At 36.6% G+C, this 22,507-nt stretch overlaps 1 protein-coding gene across 1 annotated transcript in view; it reads right to left on the bottom strand.

The window, feature by feature from the left end:
• Positions 1 to 22,507, bottom strand: part of RTL4 (retrotransposon Gag like 4) — a 357,671-nt gene that overhangs the window by 325,429 nt on the left and 9,735 nt on the right. The gene's annotated exons all lie outside the window — the stretch shown is intronic.

Here is a 22,507-nt window from a genome sequence, read left to right as displayed (position 1 = left end):
ACCAAAAAACACCTCATATAGGAGACCTCAGGCTGACACCTGGTGGGTACCTTTCTGGGACAAAGCTACTAGAGGAAAGATCAGGCAGCAATCCTCACTGCTCCACATCCACCATGGATGATTCCTAGGTAAGCAAGGTCTGGAGTGGACATTCAGCAGTCCTACAGCATGGGGGCCTATCAGAAGGAAAACTGAAAAAAAAAAAAAGAAGAAGAAGAAAGGAATAGCTTCAACATCAACAGAAAGTACGTCCACTCATAGACCCCATCCAAAATCATAAACTTCAAAGATCAAAGGTAGATAAACCCTTGAAGATGGGAAGAAACCAGCACAAAAAGGATAAAATCATCAAAGACCAGAAAGCCTCTCCTCCTCCAAGGGATCACAACTCCTCACCAGCAAGGGAAAAAAACAGGATGGAGAATGAGTTTGATGAATTGACAGAAGCAGGTTTCAGAAGGTGGGTAATAACAGACTTCTCTGAGCAAAAGAAACATGTTCCAACCCAATGCAAAAAAACTAAAAACATTGAAAAAAAGGTTAGATGAAATGCTAACTAGAATATCCAGCTTAAAGAAGAACATAAACAAGTTGATGGAGCTGAAAAACACAGCACAAGAACTTCGCAAAGCATACACAAGTTTCAATAGCTAAATCAATCAAGCAGAACAAAGGATATCAGAGACTGAAGATCAACTCATTGAAATAAAACAAGAAGGCAAGGTTAGAGAAAAAAGAGTGAAAAGAAAAGAACAAAGCCTCCAAGAAATATGGGAGATTATGTGAAAAGACCTAATCTACGTTTAATCAGTATACCTGAATGTGATGGTGAGAATGACTCCAAGCTGGAAAACACTCTTCAGAACACTATCCAGGAGAATTTCCCCAACCTAGCAATGCAGGCCAACATTCAAATCGAGGAAATACAGAGAACACCACAAAGATACTCCTCAAGGTGAACAACCCCAAGGCACATAATCCTCAGATTAACCAGGGTTGAAATGAAGGGAAAAATGCTAAGGGCAGCCAGAGAGGAAGGTCAGGTCACCCACAAAGGAAAGCCTATCAGACTCACTGCAGATCTCTTGGGTGAAACCTTACAGGCCGGAAGAGAGTAACCAATATTCAATATCCTTAAAGAAAATAACTTTCAACCTGGAATTTCATATCCAGCCAAACTAACCTTCATAATTGAAGGAGAAATAAAATCATTCATGGACAAGCAAATCCTGAGAGATTTCATTGCTACCAGACCTGCCTTACAAGAGCTTCTGAAGAAAGCACTAAACAGGGAAAGTAACAACCAGTACCAGCCACTGCCAAAATGTACCAAATTATAAAGACCAATGACACAATGAAGAAACTACATCAACTAATGGGTAAAACAACCAGCCATAACAAAATGGCAGGATCAAATTCACACATAAAAATATTAACATTAAATGTAAGCAGCCTAAATGCTCCAATCAAAAGACACAGATTGGCAAACTGGATTAAAAAGTCAGGACCCATTGGTGTGCTGTATTCAAGAGACCCATCTAATGTGCAAAGACACAAATAGACTCAAAATAAAGGGATGGAGGAAGATTTACCAAGCAAATGAAGAGCAAAAAAAAAAAAAAAAAAGAAAGAAAGAAAGCAGGGGTTGCAATCCTAGTCTCTGATAAAATAGACCTTAAACCAACAAAGATGAAAAGAGCCAAAGAAGGGCATAATAAGGCTGGGCGCGGTGGCTCACGCCTGTAATCCCAGCACTTTGGGAGGCTGAGGCAGGTGGATCACGAGGTCAAGAGATCGAGACCATACTGGTCAACATGGTGAAACCCCATCTCTACTAAAAATACAAAAAATTAGCTGGGCATGGTGGCGTGTGCCTGTAATCCCAGCTACTCAGGAGGCTGAGGCAGGAGAATTGCCTGAACCCAGGAGGCGGAGGTTGCGGTGAGCCAAGATCACGCCATTGCACTCCAGCCTGGCTAACAAGAGTGAAACTCAGTCTCAAAAAAAAAAAAGAAGGGCATAATATAATGGTAAAAGGATCAATGAAACAAGAAGAGCTAACTATCCCAAATATATATTCACCCAATACAGGAGCACTCAGATAAAGCAAGTTCCCAACAACCTCCAAAGAAATTTAGACTCCCACACAATAACAGTGGGAGAGTTTAGCACTCCACTGTCAATATTAGGCAGATCGATGAGACAGAAAATCAACAAGGATATCTAGGACTTGAATGCAACTCTGGACCAAGTGGACCTAATAGACATCTACAGAACATACCACCCCAAATCCACAGAATATACATTCTTCTCAGTACCATATCACACTTACTTTAAAATTGACCACATAATTGGAAGTAAATCACTCCTCAGCAAATGCAAAAGAACAGAAATCATAACAAACAGTCTCTCCAACCACAGTGAAATCAAATTAGAACTCAGGATTAAGAAACTCACTCAGAATCACACAACTACATGGAAACTGAACAATTTACTCCTGAATGATGACTGGATAAACAATGAAATGAAGGCAGAAATAAAGATGTTATTTGAAACCAATGAGAATGAAGACACAATGTACCAGAATCTCTGGAACACATTTAAAGCCACGTCTAGAGGAAAATTTATAGCAATAAATGCCCACATGAGAAGGAGGAAAGATAAAAAATCAGCACCATATCATCAAAATTGAAAGAACTAGAAGAGCAAGATTAAAAAAACTCAAAAGCTAGAAGAAGACAAGAAATAACTAAGATCAGAGCAGAACTGAAGGAGATAGAGACACAAAAACCCTTCAAAAATCAATAAATCCAGGAGCTGGTTTTTTGAAAAGATCAACAAAATAGACAGGCTGCTAGCCAGATTAATAAAAAAGGAAAGAGAGAAGAATCAAATAGATGCAATAAAAAATGATAAATGGGATATCACCACAGATTCCACAGAAATACAAACTACCATCAGAGATTATTAGAAGCAACTCTATGCACATAAACCAGTAAACCTGGAAGAAATGGATACCTTCCTAGACAGTTGCACCCTCCCAAAACTACACCAGGAAGAAGCTGAAACCCTAAATAGACCAATAACAAGATCTTAAGTTGAGGCAGCAATTAATCGCCTATCAACCAAAAAAAGTCCAGGTTGATGGATTTACAGCCAAATTCTACCAGACGTACAAAGAAGAGCTGGTACTATTCTTTTTGAAACTATTCCAAACAATACAAAAAGAGGGAATTCTCCCTAACTCATTTTATGAAACTGACATCATCCTGATTCCAAAACCTGGCAGAGACACAACTAAAAAAGAAAACTTCAGGCCAATATCCATGATGAATATAGATGCAAAAATCTTCAATAAAATACTGGCAAACCGAATGCAGCAGCACAACAAAAAGCTTATCCACTATGATCAAGCACACTTCATCCTGGGGATACAAAGCTGGTTCAACATACACAAATCTATAAACATACACAAATCCATCACATAAACAGAACCAAAGACAAAACCCACATAATTATCTCAATAGATGCAGAGAAGGCCTTCAATAATATTCAACAGCACTTTATGCTAAAAACTCTCAATAAACTAGGTATTGACGGAATGTATCTCAAAATAATAAAAGCTATCTACAACAAATCCACAGTCAAAATCATACTGAGTGGGCAAAAATTGGAAGCATTCCCTTTGAAAACTGGCACTAGAAAAGGATGCCCTCTCTTACCACTCCTATTCAATGTATTATTGGAAGTTCTAGCCAGAGCAATCAGGCAAGAAAAAGAAATAAAGGGTATTCAGTTAGGAAAGGAGGAAGTCAAATTGTCTCTATTTGCAGATGACAGGATTGTATATTGAGGATTGATGAGGATTGAGACCTCATCATCTCAGCCCAAAATATCCTTAAGATGATAAGCAACTTAAGAAAATTCTCAGGATATAAAATCAATGTGCAGAAATCACAAGCATTCCTATAACCAATAACAGACAAACAGCCAGCCAAATCATGAGCGAACTCTCATTCACAATTGCTACAAAGAGAATAAAATACCTAAGAATACAACCAACAAAGGATGTAAAGGACCTCTTCAAGGAGAACTACAAACCACTGCTCAAGGAAATAAGAGCGGACACAAACAGATGGAAAAACATTCCATGCTCATGGTTAGGAAAAATCAGTATTGTGAAAGTGGCCATACTTTCCAAAGTAACTTATAGATTCAACACTATTCTCATCAAGCTACCATTGACCTTCTTCACAGAATTGAAAAAAAAAAACACTTTAAACTTCATATGGAATCAAAAGAGAGCCCACATAGCCAAGACAATCCTCAGCAAAAAGAACAAAGATGGAGGCATTATGCTACCTGACTTCAAGCTATACTACAAGGCTACAGTAATTAAAACAGCACGGTACTGGTACCAAAACAGAGACATAGACCAATGGAACAGAACAGAGGCCTTGGAAACAATGCCACACACATAGAACCATCTGATCTTTGACAAATCTGACAAAAGCAAGCAATAGGGAAAGGATTTCCTGTTAAATAAATGGTGTTGGGAAAACTGGCTAGCCATGTGCAGAAAGAAGAAACTGGGCCCCTTTCTTATACCTTACACTAAAATTAACTCCAGACAGATTAGAGATTTAAACATAAGACCTAACACCATAAAAGCCCTAGAAGAAAACCTAGGCAGGACCATTCAGGACGTAAGCACAGGCAAAGACTTCAGGACTAAAACACCAAAAGCATTGGCAACAAAAGCCAAAATAAACAAATGGGATCCAGTCACACTTAAGAGTTTCTGCACAGCAAAAGATACAATCATTACAGTGTACTGGCAACCAACAGAATAGAAAAAAATGTTTGCAATCTACCCATCTTACAAAGGGCTAATATATGGAATCTACAAAGAACTAAAACAGATTTACAAGAAAACAAACAAACAAACCCACTCAAAAGTGGGCAAAGGATACAAACAGACAGTTTTCAAAAGAAGACATTTATGAGACCAACAAACATATGAAAAAATGCTCATCATCACTGGTCATAGGAGAAATGCAAATCAAAACCACATTGATATACCATCTCACACCAGTTTGAATGGCGATCATTAAAAACTCTGGAGACAACAGATGCTGGAGAGGATGTGGAGAAATAGGAACACTTTTACACTATTGGTGGGAGTGTAAATTAGTTCAAGCATTGTGGAAGACAGTGTGGCAATTCCTCAAGGATGTAGAAATAGAAATTCCATTTGACCACCAATCCCATTACCGTGCATATACCCAAAGGATTATAAATCCTTCTATTATAAGGACACATGCACATGTATGTTTATTACGGCACTGTTTACAATAGCAAAGACCTGGAACCAACCCAAATGACCATCAATGATACACTGGATAAATAAAATGTGGCACATATACACCATGGAACACTTGGCAGCCATAGAAAACGATGAGTTTGTGTCCTTTGTAGGGACATGGATGAATCTGGAAACCATCATTCTTAGCAAACTGACACAAGAACAGAAAACCAAATGTTGCATGTTCTCACTCATAGGCAGATGTTGAACAATGAGAACACATGAACACAGGGAGGGGAACGTCATACACTGGGGTCTTTTGGGGCATGAAGGGCTAGGGGAGGGACAGCGGGGGATGGGGAGGCTGGGGAGGGATAACACTGGGAGAAATGCCAGATGTAGGTGATGGGGAGATGGAGATAGCAAACCACCATGGCATACATGTACCTACATAACAATCATTCAAGATCTCTGCACATGTACCCCAGAACTTAAAGTACAATAAAAAAAGATTATTTACCCATTTTCATATAAGAATAATTCACTTTCTTATTGATTTATAAGCACCTATTATATATTAAGGATATTAATACCATCTTTGACATATATGTTGCAAACATTTTCCTCAGTTTTTGAAAGTTTCTAGCATATTTACCATATAAACATTTTTAATATTATATTGTCAAATCTATTAGTTTTTTCTTCTTTAAAAGAAGATATGCTTTTTGTAACACACTGAGAAGTATGACACACTTAACCATCCTGAGATTACAAAAATATTTACTTATGTTTCTTTTAGTCAATCTATGTTTTCATTTTATGTTTAAATGTATAACCAGCACTCCTTGTATGGCCTTTAGTAACATAGAGTCTTTGTGACATTTATCTTATGAGGGCCCTCTATAATTTTATTTCTAGGTATTTTAATTTTGTATTAGTATGAATTGAACATGTCCATCAAATGTCCTCAGTGATTTCTGCTGTTCTGTAGGCAATATGCTGATTTTTGCCACTTTGTTCAACTTTTATTAGTTCTATTTAATTTATAGTTTTATTTAATTCATTTTCATAGCGTTCTGGGGTAGACAATCATACCATTTTAAATGGTCATTTTTTTCTTCTCCTTTTAATAACTATGCCTCTTAGTTGGTTTTCTCATTTCATTGCATAGTCTAAGACTTCCGTAATGATGCTGGCAACTGTTATGATAGGAAGCAATCTTGTTTTGTCCTTGATTTTAATGGGGCTATTACTTGTGTGTCACCATCAACTATAGTATTACATGCTATTACTTTTTTATGCTAAGAAAGTATTTTTACTGCATTTTCATAATACTTTATATCAAGTTAAATGTTGATTTTATCAAGCGAATTTTTGGCATCTATCAAAATAATCTTATATGTTTTTCTTTGATTTATTAATATTATTAATTTTATTAAAAGATCCTGACTGAAGTCCAGGCAAGACGGCAGAATAAGAATAGAACTCTCCAGAGATTGTCTCCAAACAGAAGCATCAATTTGAACAACCTTCTATGCACAAAAATACTTTTACAAGTACTAAGGAAATCAGGTAAGAGAGCAAAACACCTAGATGTAGCATAGCAGTAAGAAAAGACACAATAAGAGAGTAGTAAGAATGGTTATACATTTCCTACATCACCCTTCCCTCAACCCCAGGCACCACAGCCTGAAGAGAGATACCATCTGCTTGAGGGAAAGAGAAAAAAAATGATTGTAGACTAACTTGGACCTCAATACTGGGCCTGCTGCAGTAAAATTCAGCACTGGGTAAGCCCACATAGCCCCACATCTTAGGCCGGTACCTACAGACTGAGCCTTCAGACCTGTCTGAGGGCCTGGCCATACTCCACAGCCCCAGGTTTTGAGCCTGCACAGTAGACTTTATGTCCAGTCTGCGCTACTACCAGGATGAATTCGGATGCGCCAGGTTTCAAACAGCACTCAACGGCAGGTCAGTCCGTGTCCCAAGACTTCAGATCCATCCCAGATCCATGCTGGCCTCAGCAGCTCTGGGTTTCCATACTGCCCCAGTGGACATGGGCTTCAGGTCAGCCCCCAGGGATATAGGTTACAGGCCTATACAAGAAGAGTCAATCAATAGGTCTACCCAAGTAGGTCCAGTTCCAGGGCTGCCCACCTGTTAACCCATGTCAGATAGCCCAAAGACTCCAAAAGCAAGCCTTTCCATGGATCACACCAGATAGCCTGCTGAGAATCTCTGGACAGACAGAATGTTAAAGGACTCTCCCAGAAAAGGGCAGTCTAGAAAGACTGGAGTAGCTATCTAACTCTTAAAATTTGCAGATCCCCATTAAAAAATAAGAATAATAATCATGGTAATATGGTACCACCAAAGAGACAAAATAAAATATCAGCGACTGACCCTAAAAATAGAAATACATAAACTGCTACACAAAGAATTCAAAATAACTGTTTTAAGAAAGCTCAGTGAACTTCACAAAAATACAAAGAAACAATTCAATGAAATGAGGAAAACAGTAGGTGACAAAAATGAGAAATGTAATAGAGAGGTTAAAATAATTAACAATAAAAATTCTGAAGCTGCAAAGTACAACAAATGAAATAAGAAATGCAGCAGAGAGTATCCACAGCAGAATTGATCAAGCAGAAACATCTGTGAACTTGAAGACAGGTAATTTGAAAATATACACTAAGATAAGACAGAAGAAAAAAGAATAAAATGGAAAGAAGAAAGCTTATAGGATTTACAGGACAGCATCAAAAAAGCAAATTTTTGGTCAAAAAAGATTAAAAATAAAATAAAAGGAAATAGAAAGGTTATTTAAAGAAACAATAGGTGAAAACTTTCCAATCTGGAGAAAGATATAAAAATTCAAGTATAGGATAGTCAGAGATTTATAATCAGTTTCAATCCAAACAAGACTATCCCAGGACATATTACACTACAACTGTCAAAAATCAAAGACAAAGAAAACATATAGAAAGCAGCAAGAGAAACGAAGTAAATAATATAAGGGAGCTCCAACATGGCTAAAGGCAGATTGATCAGCAGAAATTTCACAGATCAGTAGAGAATGGGATGATATATTCAAAGTGCTGAAAGAAGACCTTCCACCAAAAATACTGTTCCCAGCAAAGCTGACACTCAGAAATAAAGGAGAGATACAATTTCCTAGACAAACAAAAATTGAATGAGTTCATCATCAACATATTTGTTTTATAAGAAATGCTAAAAAGAGATCTTCAAGGTAAAAGAAACTGATACAAAAGAGTAACAAGAAAATATCAAAAAGTTTGAAATGCACTGAAAAAAGTTAAGTATAATACAGGCAAATTCAGAATACTTTAATACTCTAAGAGTGGTGTGAAAATCACCTATATCTTTGGTGCAAAGGTTAAAAGACAAAATCATTAAAATAACACTTATAAAAAATTGTTTAAAGATAAAAATTATAAAAAGATGTAAATTCTGACATAAAAAATTCCAAATTGAGGGGAAGTGAAGTAAAAGTGTATCGTTTCTTCTTTTTTGATCAAAGTTAATTTATCATCAGCTTAAAATAACCTGTCATATCTATAAGAGGTTTTCTGTAAGACTCATGGTAAACACAAAGCAAAGAGCTATAGTAATTTTTTGTATAAGACCTCAAGACCACAGGCAACAAAAGCAAAAATAGACAAATAGAATTACATCAAGCTAAAAAACTTCTGCACAGCAAAGAAAGCAATTAACCAAGTGTGGAGACAAGCCTGCAGAATGGGAAAAAAAATATTTGCAAACTACCCAACAAGGCATTAATAACCAGAATATAAATGGAACTCAAACAACTCAATAGTAAAACAAAGAAAAAATAATCTGATTAAAAAAGGGCAAAAGACCAGAATAGACATTTCTCAAAAGAAGACATACAAATGACCAATAGGTATATTTAAAAAGTGCTCAAGCCAGGCATGGTGGCTCACACCTGTAATCCCAGCACTTTGGGAGGCTAAGGCAGGAAGACCACCTGAGGTCAGGACCAGCCTGACCAAGATGGAGAAACCCTGTCTGAACTAAAAATAGAAAAATTAGTTGGTCAGGGTGGTGCATGCCTGTAATCCCAGCTACTCAGGAGGCTGAGGCAGGAGAATCACTTGAACCAGGGAGATGAAGGTTGCAGTGAGCCAAGATCATGCCATTGCACTCCAGGCTGGGCAACAAGAGCAAAACACCATCTCAAAAAGAAAAAGTGCTCAAGATCACTAATCATCAGGAAAATGCAAATAAAAATCACAAGACATCATTTCACTGCAGTTAGAATGGCTATTATGAAAAAAAACATAAAATGACAAATGGATGCAGAGAAAGGAGAGTGTTCATAGACTGCTGGTGGAAATATAAAGTAGTACATCCATTATGGAAAACAGTATGGAGGTTACTCAAAACACTAAAAATAGAACTACCATGTGATCCAGTAATCCCACTGTTATATGTGTGTGTGCGTGTGTGTGTGTGTACACAAAAATGAAATTGGTATACTGAAGAGATATCTGTACTTGCACATTTATTCCACTCCCATGTTTATGGTAGCATCACTGCTAAATTTTACCAAACATTGAAAGAACTAACACCTATCACTACTCCAGAAAATTGAAGACGAGGGTATAGTTTCAAACTCACATTATGAGGCCAGCATTACCCTGATAGATGCAAAAATTCTCAGCAAAATACTAGTAATCTGAATTCTGTAGTACATTAATAAGATCATTCACCATGATCAAGTGAGATTCATCAGGAATTCAAGGCTGATTCAACACACACAAATCCACAAATGTGATACACCACATTAACTCAATGGCCAAACTGTATAACCATTTTAATAGGTACACAAAAAGCATTTGGCAAAATTCAAAACCCTTTCATGATAAAAACTCCAAAGAATGTGTGGAAGGCATGTGCCTCAACACAATAAAGTTCATCTATGACAAACCCATGGATAATATCATACTTAACAGGGAAAAGTTGAAAACTGTTCTCTAAGTTAGGCACAAAATGATGATGCTTACTGTTTCCATTCAACATAAAACTGGAAGTCCTAGTCCCAATAGTTAGGCAAGATTAAAAAAATAAAAAGGCATATGAATTGGAAAGGAAGAAGTTCAATTGTTTCTATTTGCAGATGACATTAACTTACATAGAGAAAACTCTAAAGACTCCAACAAAAACCTATTGGAACTAATAAACAAATTCAGTAAAGTTGCAGGATATAAAATCAATATAAAATAATCACTATATGCTAACAAAAAGTTTTCAGAGAGAAAATCAAGAAAATAATCTCCTTTACAATAGCTCCAAAAAAAAATAAAATATACTTAGGACTCAATTTAACCAAGGAGGTGAAAAATCTATACATTAAAACTATAAGATATTGATTAAAGAAATTGAAGAAAGCACAAATAAATGGTAAGATAGCCCATGATCCATGATGATGCATTAGAAGAATTAGTCTTGTTAAAATGTTCATACTACACAAAGGATCTATAAATTCAGTGCAATTTCTATCAAAATACCAATGAAATCTCTGACAGAAATATAACAAACAATCCTAAAATTTGTACAGAACCATACACACACACACAAACAGAATAATCAAAGCAATCTTGAGCAAAAGAACAATGCTACAGGCATCACACAACTTTATTTCAAAATGTGCTATAAAGCTATAGTAATCAAAACAATATGGTACTGGCATAAAAACAGACAAACTGATGGAACAGAATAGAAAGCCCAGAAATTAATACAAGCATTTACAGCCAACTGATTTTCTGCAAAACTACCAAGCATACACAGAAAGAAAGCATAGTCTCTTCAATAAATTATGATGAGAAAACTGGATAACTAACATGCAGAAGAGTAACATTAGACCACTGGCTCACACTATATACAAAAGTAAACTCAAAATGGATTAAATAATTAAATGTATGACCTGAACCTGAAAAAAGACTATGTTTTATAGGAGGAAAGCTTGATGAAATTGGTCTGGGCAATGATTTGTTAGGTATAAATCCAGAAGTATGGACAACAAAATCTAAAATATACAATGGAATTATTTCAAACTGAAAGGTTCTACAGAGCCAAGGAAACAGCACCGTAAGAGACACTCTACAGAATGGGAAAACACTTGTTTTTAAACCATCATTCTGATAAGGGATCAATATTCAAGATATATAAGAAACTCAAACAACTCCATAGTAAAAGAACCTATAACCCAATTAAAAAATGGTGAAAGAACCCAAATAGGCATTTCTCAAAAGAAGACATATAAATGGCCAACAAGTACATGAAAAAAATGCTCAAAGTGACTGATCATTAGAGAAATGCAAATTAAAACTGCAATGAAGTATTACCTCACACCTGCTACAATGGCTAAGGTCAAAAAGACAAAAGATCACAAATGTTGGCAAGGCTGTGGAGAACAGAGAACCCTTGCACACCATTGGTAGGAAGGTAGATTAGTATCACCATTATGAAACACAGTATGGAGGTTCCTCAATAAATTAAAAATAGTATTACCATATGAGCCAGTGATCCCATTACTGGGTGTATATCCAAAAGGAATGATAACAGTATGTTGAAGAGCTATCTGCACTCCAATGTTTATTGTACCATTATTCACCATAGCTAAAATATGGAATCAACCTAAGTGTCCATTCAGAGATGAATGAATAAAAAAAATGCGGTGTATATACACAATGGAATACTTTCATTAATAAAGTAAGGAAATTCTGCCATTTATGATAACATGGATAAAACCTGGAGGACATTATGTTAGATAAAATAAGCCAGACACAGAAAGACAAATACTGAATGATTTCACTTCTTTGTGTAATCTAAAAATTTGTTCTTAGAGAAATGAAGAATAGAATGGTGGTTACTAGGATCTAGGACAACTGAGATAGCGGGGGGCTTGGAGATATGTTGCTCAAAGAATACAAAATTTCAGTTAAATAGGAGGAATAGGTTCAAGTGATCTATTGTACAACATGGTGACTAGTTAATGATGATACATTGTATTCTTGAAAATGCTAAAAGATAAATTTTAAATGTTCTCATTACAAGATTGATATATATATGAGGTAATGCATGGGTTAATTAGCTGGATTTAGCCATTTCACAATGTATATATATTTCAAAACATCATGCTATAACCAATAAATACATACTATTTTCCCTGTAGATTTAAAAATAAATAATAATAAAAGATTTCCTAATAAACTGTCCACATTCTTGAAATGAATCCTTCTAGGTCATTAAGTATTATTCTTTCCACCCCTGTTATATTCACCTGAGTATTGTATTACCTAGAATTTTAAATTCATATTCGTAAGTAAAGTCTGTCTGCTTTCTTTTCTTTTTTTTCCCCTTCAGTTCCAGGGTACATGTATAAGATGTGCAGGTTTGTTACACAGGTAAACATGTGCCTTGGTGGTTTGCTGCACAAATCAACCCAACACCTAGGTATTAAGCCCAGCATCCCTTAGCTTTCTTCCTGAGGCTCTCTGTCCCTCCACCCCCACACATGACAGGCCATAGTGTGTGCTGTTTCCCTTCTCATGTATTCATATTTTCTCATTGTTCAACTCCCACTTATAAGTAAGAACATGCAGTGTTTGATTTTCTGTTCCTGGGACAGTTTGCTGAGGATAGTGGCTTCCAGCTCCATCCATGTCCCTGAAAAGGACATGGTCTCATTCTTTTTGTGGCTGCATAGATGATGTATATGTACTACATTTTCTTCATCTAGTCTATCATTGATGGACATTTAGGTTGACTCCTTATCTTTGCTCTTGTGAATAGTGCTGCAATGAATATATGTGTGTATGTGTCTTTATAATAGAATTATTTGTATTCCTTTGGGTATATACCCAGTAATGGGATAGCTGGGTCAAATGGTATTTCAGGTTCTAGATTCTTGAGGAATTGCCACACGGTCTTCCCAAATGGTAGAATTAATTTACACTCCTACCAACAGTGTAAAAGCATTCGTTTTTCTCCACAGCCTTGCCACCATCTATGGTTCCTGGACTTTTCAATAATATCTATTCTGACTGCTGTGAGATGGTACCTCATTGTGGTTTTGATTTGCATTTCTCTAAGGATCAGTGATGTTTACCTTTTATTTGTATGTTTGTTGTCCACAGATATCTCTTCTTTTGAGAAGTGTCTATTCATGTCCTCGGCCTACTTTTTTTAAAGGGGTTGTTTTTTCTTGTAAATTTGTTTAAGTTCCTTATAGAGTCTAGATATTAGTCCTTTGGTGGATGGATAGATTGCAAAAATTTTCTGCCACTCTGTAGGCTGTGCTTTTCTTTTTCTCTTTGGTTCTGTGTTTGTCGGATATGATTTTCCCAGATAGGCTAGTTTTATAAAAGAATTTAGAGACATTGCTTATTTCTGGAATAACTAAAATTTCTCTTTCTTTGAAATAACTCATCGGTGGAACTTTATGAAGTGTTATTGCTGTTTGTTTTGTTTTGTTGTTTGCTTTGTGATGGAAGAATTGACAGTTGTTTAACAACTTTATATGGTCATTAATTTTGTACTTTTCTTGAGTCACTTCTCATAATTTCCCTAGGATTTTACATTTATAATGTTCTCTGTGTGTGTGTATGTGTCTCTCTTTTAAAAATCTACTATGTTTTTATTATATAAGACAGGAAGTTACATGTGGTGATTTAGACCACAGGCTTTGAAGTTAATCTACATTTGAATTATTTACTTGGACAAATAACTTAAACTCTCAGTACTTTTGTCTATAAAATAGTACCTACTTAATTAGATTCTCGTATGGATGAAATTAGTTAATGCATATGAAAGTGTAAAACACATAGAACAATCCCTATACTATAGTTTGCCATCAATTATTAAGCTTTTATGTGTATTTTTTTCTTAGGGCTGTCATACAAAGTATGACACACTTAGGAGCTTAAAACAAAAGAAACTTACTCTCTTACAGTTTAGGAGGCCAGAAGTCTAAAACCAAAGTCTGCAAGGCTGCACTCCCTTGAAAGGCCATAGGGGAAGAGTTCTTTCTTCCCTCTTCCATCTTTTGGGGGCTCCTGGCAGTTCTTGGTGTGTTTCAGCATAACTCTAATCTTTAGCTCCATTTTCACATGGCCTTCTTCCTTATGTCTCTGTGCTTTTCTATGTGTCCTCTCTATTTATAAGGACATTGATCATTGTATTTAGAGTCCACCCTAATCCAGTATGATCTCATCATATCTTAGTTACATTTTCAAAGATCCTATTGTCAATAAGATCACACTCTGAGCTTCAGGTGGACATAAATTCGAGGGGTAAACTATTCAATTCACTGTATTACTTTTCTAACATGCTTTTTAAAGTTCTTTTTTTCTTATATTATTGATTACTCTTGCCAGGAATTTGTCACTTATGGGTCATTTCAAAAGCTAGTTATGATATTTATTTGTCAGTTTTTCGGGCTTTTGTTTTCTGTTTCATTTCTTCTTTTATCTATAATAATTATTTAGACTTTCCAAATGTTCCTTCATTTTGCCTTTTCTACCTTCATGATTTTTCTTCTTTTTTGTTTGACAAAAAGTCATGTAGCTTTTCCTTTGAATAAAGCACTGGGGATATTCCCTACATTGTTAACATGTTTCACTCATCATTACCATTTAAATAGAATATATTTGAAGTTTTTATTTCTGTCTTTGACTCAAAAAATATTCAGTAGGGTGTTTTCTTTATGTTCTGCATGATTTGATTTTGTTTGTTTATTTCCCATTGGATTTTAATGTCTAGCCTGATTGAATTGTGATCACAGACTATGAAATTATAGCCTAAACTATTTCTGTTTTCTATAATATATTGTTTCCTTTGTGCTCTTAAATATAAAAATATTTTTGTAATGTTTCATGAACATTTAATAAAGCTGTGTGTTCTGTGTAGGACAAAAGTTGTATAGATAGTCAAACTTACTAATTGTATTATTCTATTGATCTGTTCTTTCTTTTTTTGTCTATTTGGTCTGTCAAAGACTAAGAAAATTGTAAGGCGGAAGCTGCTACATGCCAATCCAACATCTGATCTTACCTTGCTTCTTGATAAAGAGGGCCTGCCTGATTTTCACATGGGCATATTGACACCCAAAATAAGAGACTGCGTTTTCCAGCCTCCATCACAACTCCCATCTGACTAGGTTCTGGCTACTATGATTTAAGTGTGTATGGTGGGGGTAGCTCCTCTTCCTCCTTCCTCCCCCATGGAATGTAAATATGATTGCTAGAGTTCAAGAAGAAATACATTAATGATGGCAGCATAGCAAGATATATAGACCTGGAATGACTACATCCAGACTCTTTTCCATGGAAGAAAAACAAGCCACTATCTAGTTTAAGCTCCTGCTGTTTTCAGTTTTTCCTTACATGAAGCTAAAATAAATATCAACTAATACAGGTATGACAATATCTCCAATTAGGATTAAAATATTGCTAATTCCTTCTTGTAACAGTCTTTGTTTTATAAGCTGTCATGCTGCATCATTCTATGTATATACATTCATGACTCATGTTTATTATAGACTGGCTTTTGTCAGTAAAAAATAACCCTCTTTTTCCTAATAGTCTGTGTGTTGCTTTTTCATTTTAATTTGTCCAATATTAACTTTACTATCTCTCATTTTAATTCTTTGATAATATCTTTGTATCTAAGGTTTCTCTTCTAAATTTCAAACCAATGCAATCTTGTGTCTGCTCCCACCACTGCACTGAAAGTGCTCTTTTTAAAGTCCCTTCATTGCTAAACTCCAGTGGCCTGTTTTCAGTCTTCATTATACTTTGTCTTTCTGGAACATTTCACACTGTTGGGTTTCAAGATGCTATTTTCTTCTGGTTTTCTTCTTGAAGCCCAGAGCCATATTTTAACTGCCTAGCTGAATGTCTCATACCCATCTCAAAACTGAATTGATTTTATCCCCTCTGAAACCTGGTTTCTTCAGCATGCTTCATTTTGGTTAATGTCTACACAGCCACACTTGATGTCATCCTTCATTTTTCTTTCTGCCTCATTCTGTATTTCCAACTAGCTATCAAATCTTTTCAATCCTACCTCAAAAATACATCACAACTTTTCTTAAATGTCTATGTTAGGTCAGATCCTTATTGTCTTTTGTTTGGACTGTCCCAAAATCTTATCTTTATGCCTCTAATCTGTCTTTCATTCTCCATAAAGCTGTATCACTCCATTCTCTGAAAAATAAAACCAAACATATTTGATCTATTATTCACTTTGCTCTGAAAAGAATCTATTGATTCCCCACTGCCAAACTCTGTAGTAGGGTGTACAAATTCTTTGACAATTGGACACACTCACTCTCCTGTTTTATCTCCTGCCACAACTTCCCCACCCACTTCCTAGGCTCCAGCACAGTAAATTTCTCATACCACTAAAAATATGCCTCTGTAAATCCTTCTATGTCTCCCTAGTTTTGCACATGCTGTTCCCACTGGATAGAGTATTTTCTCCATATTCTTTCTCTGGCACACTTTGATTCATCCTTTAAGTCCCAGTTAAAATTTCACCTATTCCATGAAGCCTACCCTGACTCACAGACTGAGTTAGAAATTAGTCACTCTCTCTCTCTCTCTGCTCTAGACTCTCACTGTGCTGCCCACACCACTGCTATAGCACGAATCCATGTTGCGATTATCTTTTGTAACTTCTATTTCCCTCCTATAGACCATGAGATTCTTGAAACCAAGAACTGCCTTATTTAAATCTAGAATGTAGCACAGTGTCTAGTTCAAAAAAGAGGCCAGATTGAAAAAAAAAAGATTCCTGGTCCTCAAAATACCCAGCCGCTTCCACCTCACTAAGGCCTAAAATTCTACCTTTCCACCTTTGGTTTAAGGCACTCACCATTGTTAATATGTGTCTCTGTAATGGGCCAGAAGTGTTCATTGCCATTTTATCAGACATGTTCCAAAGGGGTATTTAAAAAGTTCAATTGCAGCACTTGTCATTTATTAGGGAAATGGGGGGAAACAGACATTATATTTTGTTGGCAGAGTCTTTGTTTCTCTTTTTCACTCTGTCACTCAGGCTAGAGTGCAATGGCGCAATCTTAGCTTATTGCAACCTCCACCTTCCAGGCTTAAGCAATCCTCCTGCTTCCGCCTCCCAAATAGCTGGAACTACCGATGTGCACCACCATCCTGGCTCATTTTTGTAGAGGTGAGGTTTTGAAATGTTTCCCTGGCTGGTCTTGAGCTCCTGGGCTGAAGTGATCCTCTTGCCTCAGCTTCCCAAAGTGCTGAGGTTACAGGTGTGAGCCACCGTGCCTCACCTGTTTCTCCTTCAATATAGTCTTGTGTCATCTTGGCAGGTAAAAATGAAGTAACTCATTACTTTTTAAAGAAATAACCATGATTCTTTTGGTTTAATACACTGCTATGTAGTCCCTCCTCCTTTATTTCCACTAACCAGACTGTAAATTCCACAATGACAGGGACTTTTGTTTGGTTTGTTCACTAATATATCCCAGTAAATAATCATTTGTCAAATGGATAAGTGAATGAATAAATGAATGTATGTGAGGGTGGGGGTAAGGTTGGTTATATTATTTGATTTCAGAGTTCCCATACACCTCAACAATCAAAGATGTTGTATTCTGTTTTATAACCTCCCCAATTTCCCAATAAAGGCACACTTTAATCTCTGAGGCCTCTTCTACATCTCAGAGTCTATGATTCTATCATTAGAATCACCTGATGGTGGCATCTGTTAAGGGATGCTAGAGAACAAATGCTTACTTTGGAATATGCCCTAAAACTTAAGTCATGATGGCATCCTCCAGTTGTACCCTCCAGGACAATTACTGATTTATAGCGATGTGTAACTCTTCCTCTCAGAGTATCTACTTGGGTGTGGATTCATCCTCTTATCTTCTTATCCAACATCCTTGCTTTGCTATGCAGTGCAGGGCTCTCATAGTGTGGGGATGGCTAGTTGTTTTGTGATTTGTGATTTTTCAATAGGAATGGCTATACCATATTGTTTAATGTGGATGTAACACTGCTGATGAAGCTCCTGTTGGGTCACTCTGTATATAAGTCTAATGTCACTACCAATACAGCCTTTGGCGAGATAGCTGATACATTTTTCATCAGTCCCTTGCTCAACAAAAATGGGTTTCAGAAAGCATAGCATCCATGTTGTTGACATGGCTGGATCTGAGGACCCACTACTAATGTAGTCAATATATCCATGATAAAACTAGGTCACAGATGAGATAAATAAAACCCCACATTGACAAATGGGATACCTATAGTTGGTTGAGACCTTCTATCTGAATATAACCAGAGCTGGACACCCAGCCTTCTGTGAAGTAGAACCCTACATGAAAATTGGCAATTGTGTAGCAATCACTATAAACCAGGTACTGTTCTAAGCATTCTTCAGCTATTAATTCATTTAATCTTCTTAATAATTCTACAAGGCAGATACTATTATATCAATTTTACAGATAAAAACTGAAGCACAGAGGTTACATGACTTGGCAATCATCACTCAGGGTGGATAGAGCCAGAATTCAAGCTCAGGCAGTTTGGCACCAGATCCCACATAAGTTCTGATACTTTAAGGCACCTATCATTTGGCTAAATAGCCTCCTAACTTTCTTGTCATACACCAATATCTCTGTCACTTTCTCAATATCACTCTACCATCTCTATCCTCTGCTGTTCATTCAAAACTTTAAGTGTTCAACTTCCTCTACATACCAATTCCTTCCATCATCCTGGGTGACATCTATGGCAGTATAGATGATCCAGCCAATGCCCTGACCCTTCGGTTTTATTTCCAGTTAACTCTTCCTTCACCAATATACCTCAGCCATCCACTCCTACAGCCACACCCTTGACTTGGTCAGTACCAGAATCTGCTCATTCTCTAATATGACAAATTCTGGCTCCACTCTCTTACCACAAGTTCCTACTATTCCATTGCATACACTCTATCATTCTCAAGACAATGAGACTCTTCTATCTCATTGGGACCACCTGTATACTGAGCACTCTTTTTTTTACCCTATCCATAGATTTCACTTGGCTTCACTTCTCTATGATTCAATGATGCATCACATTCCCAGCTCCCTGGATCCATTGAACTCCTATCACACTCACTTCACAAAACCCTGGATAAATTCACCATTTCCCTTCTCTGTGTCTGCACCCAGTCTGTAGAGTGGTATCAGAAGAACCAATAACCTGTTCTTAACAATGCCTGGTGATTCCAATTTTCTTACTTAGCTCCCATTCTCAAAATAATTTTCTCCACTCTCATCAAACCTCTTAGCTCTCACACCTTGATCCCTCCCTCAACAAATGATCTCATCTCCTACTACTATACAGAAAATATAAAAGAGTCAGAAGGAAATGGCCCCAGCTTTGCGCCATGAAACCTGCAAACTTATCTGAATCTATGTGGATCCTTTATGTTCCTTCCTTCATGTTACAATGTAAAATGTGTCCTCTCTCTTTTCTAAGGTTAATCCTGCCTTTTTCTTGATGATCCCATCATATTATCTCCTCTCTCCTTCTCTCTTTTTCTACTAGTTATTTTACGTCAGCATATAAACATGTCAAAGGTTTTCTTATCTTAAAAACAAATAAGAAAACCCAACCTCTCTTTACCCTATATCCCCACTAGCTAGTCTTTCCACTTCCTCTTTTCTACAGAATCTCTTGAACTAGTTATTCACACTGTTTCCATTTCCTCACTCCCTCTCACTCCTCAGTGCAGTGCATTCTAGCTAAAATCAAGGAATCAATCACCATTATGTTATTAACCCTAGCAGTCACTTTTCATCCTTATTTTGCCAGACTTCTTAGCAGCATCAAATACTGTCGATTACTCTCTCTTGAAACATTCTTCCCTTGGTCATCTTATTCAAATGTTATTTAAATATAAAACTATTTTGAGTTTTCTCCTTTCTCTCTAGTATTCTCAGTCTCCTTTGGTGACCTTTACTTCACTACCTGATCTTTAAACACTGAACAACTCCACAGCTCAATCCTCCTCTCTCTTCCTTTTATTCTCTCTCCCTAGGTGATATAATTCAATCACATGATTTGAAATACTATCTATATGGTGACAACTTCCAAATCTTGTCACTGACCTTGACCTCTCTTCTGAGCTCCAGGCGTATGTGACCAATTCTCTAACATCTCCCCTTGGATGTCTCACATCTTATACGCTCCACATCCTAAATTGAACTCATATTCTCCCCCTAAGATACAAATATCCTTCAGTTTCCTCATTTCAGTAAAATGGTATCACTACTTACCTACTTGTTCAAGCCAGAAATTTGAAAGCCATATTTGACACATCCCCCTGCCTTACCCACCATATTCGATCTGACACTAAGTTTTGTTTATATTTCTTAATTATCTCATGAGTCTGTCACCTTCTCTACATCACAATGGTAACTGGCTTATTCTAAGCCACAATTACTTATTTCTGATATTATTTCAATACACTCCTAACTAGTCTCTCCACTTCTACTTTTCTTCCCCACCAATTCATTCTTCATAGCCAGAGTGATCCTTCTAACACAAATTTCTAGTTATGTAAGTCTCCTTTTTCAATAGCTTTTCATTGTTCTTAGGATGAACTTAGCGTGGCAACAAGCCCTCACATGACCACACATAATTGCATAACAGTTTCTATTATTGCTGTTACTTTTTGTAGAATCTCTACTCTTTGTAGAATCTCTATGGCCATTGCATTTATTTTATTTCACTTCCTAGAACATACTGTACTTTTGCCTTGATGTTCTCACATACACTATTACCTTTGTCTGGAATATCATTCCAAGTCCTCTCCATCTGGCTAACATTTTACTCATTATTTGTTTCATTTTATAATAACTTTGGTGGAAAAGTTTTTCCAGGCCTCTGGACTAGATCCTGCTATCAAATACTTCCTCTATTTTAACAACCATCACACGTTATTTAAATTAATAATTTATTATTTATCTTCTGCAATAGATTATGAGGTCTATGATAGTAGATACCAAAAACATCTATATCCACAGTATCTAGCATATACCTTGGCACAGAAGAGGTATTCAACAAATATTTGGTAAGGAAGAAAACTCTCTTGAAAGATGATTAAAATGGCAAAGGGAGAGGGATACTGGAATTAGCATGAACAATGAATGTTGATGGGTCAGTGATGGGCTCTTACATGACAAGGGAAGTTCAACATACCTTAACAGTGGATGGGGAGAAGGTTCCATAAACTTGAACCTGATTAGGGATAACTGGGAGTTTCCATGACTTGAGCTGATTGGCCATGTATTAATAATTTTATGAATTCTTAAATAGGGAAGTACCTTGATTTAAAATGATACTTTCAGAAGATTACTCAAGCAGGACATATTGGAGGTGCCAAAACAAAAGGCAAAGAAATGATTCAGAAGTCTTCTGCAATTATCCAGGTATGGATCAACAAATACAGGTGTAGAAGTGGAAATGAATAGAATAAATTTAATCCAACTGATAGAGAGGAACTGGCAATTCACTTAGTGACTTTATGGGAATGGGGGCTAAAGGAGGGGAGGAGGCCAAGATAACCTTAAGCCTTGAGAACTGCGAAAATACAACTTCTAGTTACATTTCATTAATTAAGGTAAAATGAATTTTCTGGTGTATTAGTCCATTTTCACGCTGCTGATAAAGACATACCCAAGACTGGGCAATTTAGAGGTTTACTTGGATCTACAGTTCCACATGGCTGGGGAGGCCTCACAATCATGGCAGAAGGAGGAGCAAGTCACATCTTATATGAATGGCAGCAGGCAAATGAGAGCTTATGCAGAAAAACTCCCATTTTTAAAACCATCAGATATCATAAAACCCGTTCATTATCACAAGAACAACACAGGAAAGACCCGACCCATGATTGAATCATCTTCCACCAGGTCCTTCCCACAACACATGTGAATTATGGGAGCTACAAGATGAAATCTGGGTGGAGACACAAAGCCAAACCATGTCATCTGATGAGATGCAATCAATTTCAGAACCACTGACTTTGAACTGATGGTTTAAGTGAATAGATATGGGAGTGACAGGTTGATTTGCATGTCTATGAGAGACAATGAGGAAGTACATATAGAAATGAGGGTTTTCT

The sequence above is a fragment of the Callithrix jacchus genome, chromosome X (assembly GCF_049354715.1).
Source record: "Callithrix jacchus isolate 240 chromosome X, calJac240_pri, whole genome shotgun sequence".
NCBI classification, from domain to species: domain Eukaryota; kingdom Metazoa; phylum Chordata; class Mammalia; order Primates; family Cebidae; genus Callithrix; species Callithrix jacchus.
Note: the sequence above shows the minus strand (reverse complement) of the source record. Positions and strands in the feature narration are given on the sequence as shown.